The sequence below is a fragment of the Moschus berezovskii genome, chromosome 13 (genome assembly GCF_049115385.1).
Source record: "Moschus berezovskii isolate FMDL1 chromosome 13, NW_MosBer_1.0, whole genome shotgun sequence".
Taxonomy (NCBI): Eukaryota; Metazoa; Chordata; class Mammalia; order Artiodactyla; family Moschidae; genus Moschus; species Moschus berezovskii.
The window spans coordinates 32,522,089-32,529,772 of NC_142472.1; positions in this window are offsets into that span (position 1 = coordinate 32,522,089).

Sequence of the window (7,684 nt, forward strand, 5' to 3'; positions counted from 1 at the left end):
GGAGGTGTATTATATCAGTTAAAAAGCAAACATGTCTTTTTAACAGAGCTGGATTTCAAGGATTTTATTCTTCATTTTCCACATACAGCTTGACTCCTGGCCACAGGCCAACCTTGCTTTTTTGAAGTGTTGCTATTTAATTCATGGTTGCTCTAACATTCTAACAGCTACATGGACAGAGTAGAGATTTAAAGCAATATTAGGATTAGGTGGACTTCCCAGGTGGCGCAGTGGTAAAGAACTCCCCTGCCAATGCAGGAGATGCAAGAGACCGCAGGTTTGGTCTCTGGGTTGGGAAAGTCCCCTAGAGTGGGAAATGGCAACCCACTCCAGTATTCTTGCCTGGAGAATCCCATGGACAGAGGAGCCTGGTGGACTACAGTCCATGGGGTTGCAGAGAATTGGACATGACTGATATGCACGTACCACACAAGTTTAGGCAGGCCAAAAGATCAACAACTATCAAATAACTAACTAGTAAATGTTTATCAAGCACAAACTATGTGCAAAGAAATAATGTATTTTGTGGCCTCATTTTCCTAGCTCAAAGTCTAATTCTATACTTTCCAAAGCTTGGTAAAAGAAAGATGAGTCTTTCTATAATTAGAGGCAAATTGGACAAATTTTTCACAAACTAGTTTTCACTGGGTTGTCAGACCAGGGATCAGTTGTTTATCCTTATACCTCTAGAAGTCCAGAGTAATGACTTTTCTATGAAATGAGATAATTCAGGAAAATTTTGTCCTCTAGTGGACAAAGACTGCCACTTGACATTTCAGTAAGCAATGAATGTTGTCCACCATTGAGCCATCAACCCCTGAGGGAGTTCAGGATGGAAAAGAATGGGATGCTGGCCTTACGTAATTAAGATGCACATCAAAGGAATGATTTCAATAAGCCTCAAACCCTGTATCTTCCCTTATACAGAAAAGCCCTAAAAGCATTTACTTGAGATATCTGAGATCAAGATAAGCAGTAATCATTTGATGTTCAACTACATTTCTTTGTGTTGTGTTTTTGTTTTATTTTTCCAGCAGAAACTCCTATGTATCCTGGCTCCTCCCTTAACTCTTTGAATCGGTTCCTCAGAGCTGTCAGAGAAGATGTTTCCTGGGTTATTGTCCGCAGTAATGCCCCTCATAAAACATGATTCTCAACTTTCAGGTTGTGCATTTTTTTTCCAGTGGACAGTTTATTGTTGCTCAAATTAGTGTTGTCATATAAAATTTAAAGTCCTAGGTATTAGAAGTTAAGGGAAAATATAAAATTGGCAAAGCTAGACTTTCTGTGAATCTCTATCAGTAATTTTAGCATTTGCAGAAAAGAAAAAACCTCTTTTGCCTTTTCAAGCTCACAGTCTAATAAATACTACCTATTCTCAACTTTTCCTGTTCTTCTGAGGAGATCTTACTCCATGTATATAAATCACAAATGATGCATTTACACATACTCACATATATACGCACACATATACACACTTATTTGTTCTTAGCCATTGCTATGGAGACGAACAGAGCAGGGGAGATCATGGTTTATTTGTAGTCTTATCAAGCAGGAGATCATTTGTTCTATCATTTTGTTGAGAAACCTGAAGTCCGAATTGCGTAAGAGCAGTTAGTTATCTGGAGGCTGAAGTAAAACCAGACCCGAATATCCTGACTCTCAGGTAAGTTTTAGTTTTCTCCACCACTTCTCATTCAAACCCAATTTACACCAAAGGTGAGAGTCAGATGCAAAAAAAAACCCACAAAATCAAGCATAATGGGTGTATACAAAAAGCTGAAAGCTGCCTCTCAATCTGTTTGTCCATTTTGCACTCAAATATCCTTGACGGTAATACTTTCGCATGTTGGACTCCAGAGATTTCTCTGAAGTCTTTACTGTGTGGAACTAAGCAGGTGTGAACTGTTAAGGGTGGGCGTTAACCTCGGTGCCAAGTTTCAACTGAAATGGAAATGCCTTATTTGATCAAGCAGACATTTTAGGGTACAAAGTACTCTACTCTGCAATGAATATTTGTTTGATCAGCCCCAACATGTGACCTAATCCCTTTTGATTGATGTTTGTTGAGATTGTTGAATATATTTACTGAACTCCCTAAATGAATACATCATAACATACTATGCCAGAACTGCTAGCAAGAAGGGATTGGGAGATCAGCTTTAAGATACAATCATTATCCTTAGGAGTTTACAAGATATAAACATATAAGATTTATCTGGGAGACACAGTGAATGAAAAATATCCCTGGTACACAGAGAACTCCTAAATAGTAAATGTAAAAAATGGATTAAGACTCTGAGTTTCCACTGCAAAGGGTATGGGTTTGATTCCTGTTCAAGGAAGTTCCACATGCCTTGCTGTGTGGCCAAAAAAAAAAAAAAAAAAAAGGGTAGAAACTATGAAAATCAATTCTCACAAGGAGAAATGCAAATGGACAATGAGGAGACTTAACTCCACCAGCAATGGAGTTAAGAGAAATGCACAACCAAACTGTGCAAAAACATTTTTTTCTCTAGTCCTATTCTTAACCCTTGGTAGATATGAAAAAAGTTGATAATATCCAATGCTGTCGAGAGTGTGAGGGAACACAAAAATATATTAATGGTGGGGCAATGACTAAATATTTTGAAAAAGTAAACTGGAAGTATCTTTAACAATTTAATTTTGCAAAGTAGCCTTTAATTCTGTGGTCCTACTCTGGGAATCTATGAAGAAATGAAAGCATATGTACATGGTAATATAGATACATTTATTTATTGTAATATTAGCTATCATGTTAGAATAAAGGGCAGCAGGGGACATGATTGACTAAATGGTGATATAACCACACAATAAAATTTTATACAACTATTAGAAAGAATGAATTGAATCTGTTTACATGGTTGTGTAAAAAATGTTATAGAATGAAGTGTATAATAAATAGAAAAATACCCTCATATTTTAGAGTATGTGTTTATATGTTTTGTAGGAACATTGGAACAGGTGTGGACGTGACATGATGGAGGAAGAAAGAATGACACTTGCTGTCAGTCTTTGCTAGAGGGCAAAAATGACTTGATATTGACTCAACCAATGAGCAACCGCTGAAACTTTTAATGTGAAGAAGGCTGTGGGAGGCCCTGGGGAAAATACAGATATATGAGATGTAGTTACTGACCTCCAAATACATTTGAATCTAGTTAGGATGAAAATGAACACATATAAAACAACATGAAAACAGAGGAGTACGTAATTACGCGCTAGGTTGTATAGTATGGGCTCCAGGTGCAATGGTAATTCAGAAGAAAGGTTGATCCAGGAGAATGGAGGTCGGGGGAGCGGCAGAGGGCAGCTTTTGGTGAAAAGGGATTCAGGTTGCGTCTAGAGACAGATCACTGCTTGCATTCTTTTTGTTTCTCTTTTTTTCCTCTGCCTTTATTCATCATGGTAAAGAACTTGCCTGCCAACACAAGAAACATAAGAAACATGGGTTCGATCCTTGGGTCGGGAAAATCCCCTGGAGGAGGGCATGGCAACCCACTCCAGTATTCTTGCCTGGAGAATCTCCATAGACAGAGGAGCCTGGCAGGCTACTGTCTATAGGGTCATAAAGGGTCGGACATGACTGACGCAACTTGGCAGGCAAAATTATCATTATTCATCTTAGGCTTTCACAGGTATCTAGCTAAGCTCCTTATTTGCCCTTGACTTCATCGTTGTTAATACCAGCTTAGGATTTTGAGCTCTGAGTAACGGATGCCAGGTAATTTTCAAGGGTGCCTTTGAACAATTTTTCCAGTCTCAGTTCCTTGGAATAAACATTGGATGGACTTTATTCAAACTATTCAAATTCAGCAAGTCTCCATCTTTACTGATATAGGTTAACATGACAAGTACAATAACTTTCAGTTATCATGACTCATCTCCAATTTGAAATCCAGGTTAGGACCCCAAAGGCTTGTTTAATTCCTGCCTCCTACACTGTTAAAATCAGGGAGGGTGAACCACACTGGTTGAGTTTTGTCATTCTACACTGAGTTCATTATGATTATACAGACCCAATCTCAATTAAGTAATTTTTTTCTGCAGTGGGAGGGGATAATTTTGTGAGTGAATTTGAATGTCTGCATAGACCAGCATTATTGTTAATCACATCCGCACTTACATGTATTTATATGCATACTCACAAGTACAAAAATGCAGTTTCAAACTTAATTAAAAATAGAAAGCAACCTAAAGTGTGCAAGTATTTCCCCTGACTTCAGCATGATCTACCACTTTGACAAAATTTCATAAATCTCCCGCAATAGAAAATTCCACTGCACAGAACCATTTTATGCAGCAATATAGGTACTTAAAATATTCAACAACTTTCATCATGTTTTGCCTCTTGGTACATGGGATTTTTATGTATTTAATAGTTACATATGCTATATATTTTAAACAGTATTTTTTACTAATGTTCCCCCACAGTACATTTTTCTGAAACTCTAACATCTGTGTTTTGTTCTTGCCACACATGATGATAATCTTAAATCGAGCGCATCCAACCGCAGAGGGTAGATTAGTTGACGATTTTTTTTCTTTTTTTTAAGGTGACTGGATCCACTGAGGTCGGTGTCAAGAGTTACCTAGTCCTGGTGACAGAAATTCCTCCCCCTCTCACTCTCTGCAGAGCAATTCTGATCTGGCATCTGAGCAGCTCCTGCTGCTGACAGGCCTGTAGCAGGTACACAGAAATCTAGAGAGGAACTGTGGGGAATGTGCGTTTGTTATTTATTTATAAACTCGCTGGGCCACATCATGTAAAATTAAGACCCTTAATGGGCTCCTGCCTCAGTTGCTTGAAGGACAGGCTTTCACCAGCCAAGACCACCCACTGGCTTCCAGGCAGCGAGGCTGTGTGCGTTTGCTTTGGGCTGCAAGCTTTGCCGAGTCTACCTGCTGAAGTCTTCCCTGTGCTCCGACGGTCAGCAAAGGTCTGTCCCATCAGAGAGAATGTTGTGGAAGAGGAGTCTTTGAGGCTTTTGTGGCTGAAGAGACAAGTGACTACTTTGGAGCGTAAATTCCTTTCTGTATCTGGTTAATGAAGACATTTACTCCAACATTCATTTATTATAAATTGAGGGAGGGGGTGGCTTCTCCCACGAGCTGGCATCCAGAGGGTCCCTTTCCTGTAAGAGTTCATAAATAATCAACGATGATGATGAAAAGATTTTGTTAGCATTATCTTTTCCTGTCACAAAAATTCCCTCATGCTTCTGAGGGAACACCAATAGAGTTTGCAGACAAAGATTTGGGAACCAAAAATGGTCTTATGAATACAGAGTGGATAGAAGTGTTTGGGGACTTTGGAAAAAGAGCTCACCTGCCACCCACCTACCTCACTGTTCCCACTTCAGCTACAATTTCAGTCTAATTTTAAAGCATTATTCAAATGCAAATGATGTCTGGTGGGGGGCACACCTTAAGTCATTCAACAAACAGTACTGCATATGGTAGGTACACAGTCTCCTAAGAGGTCACGGTCTAGTGGAAGAGGGAAGCAAGTGACAGAAAATGAAAAGCCAACTTAAAGTATTACAATAAGTTGAGGTGGGCACTGAGTGCTAGGGAAATTCAGCGGAAGGAGGAATTAATACTGCCTGAAGAAATTGGGAAAGCGTTCATACAAGATGTGACATTTGAGCTTGAAGAATGGATAGGCATTTTCCAAGATGAGAAGAGAAAACAATTCCAGGTAATTTTTAAGGGACAAGCATGGACACAGGTATAATAGTGACTTGCATTTGAAGGCCTGCCGGATGCCATTGCCATGTGTAGGGCTTTGCACACCAGGCGGTACGCGTTAGACATGCTGTCCAGCCCCCTTCCTATAAGGGAGACACATGATCACTGTTGTTTCTGTGGGAAAACAGAGGAGGCCCTGAGAGGTTAAACAACTCTCAAGGTTACACAGCTCGCCAAATTTGTGATTCAAACAGGTCTATCTGCTCCCAAGCCCATGCCTTTTCTTTGACCTTGCAGTGTTCTCCGCTGCCTTTTTGCACAACTACCAGGGGATATGATGTGGTTTCGGGGAAGAGTGAAATCTAAGATGACTGTGAGGTGAGCGGGAGGGGGCTAAGGGAGGTTAGATTGTGGCTGGCTGGGTTGTGATGAGCCTTAATGCCGCAAGAAGTTTGAGCTTAATCCTGTGGGCCGGCGAAAAGCCTGTCACTGACAGTTTGTGTGTGTGTGTTTGTGCGTATGGTGACCATGTGGCCAGTGAACTGCAGAGGAAGGTTTACTGGTGGGTTGGAGCAGAAGGGAGTCCAGTCCACCTACGACATACGCATGCACAGTCGCCTCAGTTGTGTCCGATTCTTGGCGAACCTATGGACTGTAGCCCACCAGGCTTCTCTGTCCATTCTTTCCAGGCAAGAATATTGGAGTGGGGTGCCATGCCTTTCTCCAGGGAACCTTCCCCACCCAGGGAGCAAACCCATGTCTCCTGTGTCTCCTGCATTGCAGACAGATTCTTTACCACTGAGCCGCCAGGGAAGCCCATCTATGACATATACCACAGGCCTAAATGTAGGCCTTCCATTAACAGCAGTGGAAAGAGTTGACCGACTCAGTACGCAAGCATATTTAGACTTTGGAGGTACACAGACTTGCAGCTCATTAGCTACGAAGCCTTTTAGGCAAATTATTTGACTTGTAGTCACAATGCAGGCTTCAGTCTCCTCATATAGAAAAAGAAGATAATAACATCTTCTGCATCAGAATGTTGTAAAGATGAAATAAGGTAATAATCCAGGTGATGCACTTGCCCAGTGCCTGGCTCACTGCATACTCCTAATTACAGATGAGTGTTACTCTATGAACACACCGAAGAGCTACTTTATCAGACTATTTCGTGAGTTTCCTGTGACAGCCCTGAATCAGTGGGGCTTCGAACACTCTGATGTGTGCAGAGGGGTGGCAGGTAGAATGGAGAGGTCTAGAGTGTTTTCCCAGGGTGAGAAGTGGGCCTGGGGTCTGTGCAGTGATGCCCAGAGTGGGATGGGAAAGAAGAAATCAAAGGAAACCCGAGGGCAAGTAGCCCTTCCCTAAGGGCAGTTGAGATGAACTCAGTGCCTAGATGAATATTTATGTTGCAATACTGTTACATTTATTTTAATGGTAATAATAAAATCTGCCTTTATTTCCTCCATTCACTATGATGGTGACTCCATCTATATCTATCTATCTATCTATCTATCTATCTATCTATATATATACACAAATCCTGCAGCCACAAAATTAAAAGATGCTTGCTTATTGGAAGAAAAACTATGACTATCCTAAACAAAGTATTGAAAAGCAGAGACAGCACTTTGCTGACAAAGGTCCGTATAGTCAAAGCTGTGGTTTTTCCAGTAGTCATGTACACAGATGTGAGAGTGAAAGCATAAAGAAGGCTGATCGCCGAAGAATTGAGGATTTTGAACTGTGGTGCTGGAAAAGACTCTTGAGAGTCCCTTGGACAGCAGGGATATGAAATCAGTCAATCCTAAAGGAAATCAACCCTGAATATTGATGAGAAGGACTGATGCCAAAGTTGAAGCTCCAATACTTTGGCTGCCTGATGCAGAGTTGAGTCATTGGAAAAGACCCTGATGCTGGGAAAGATTGAAGGCAAGAAGAGAAAGGGGCAACAGAGGATGAGGTGATTGCA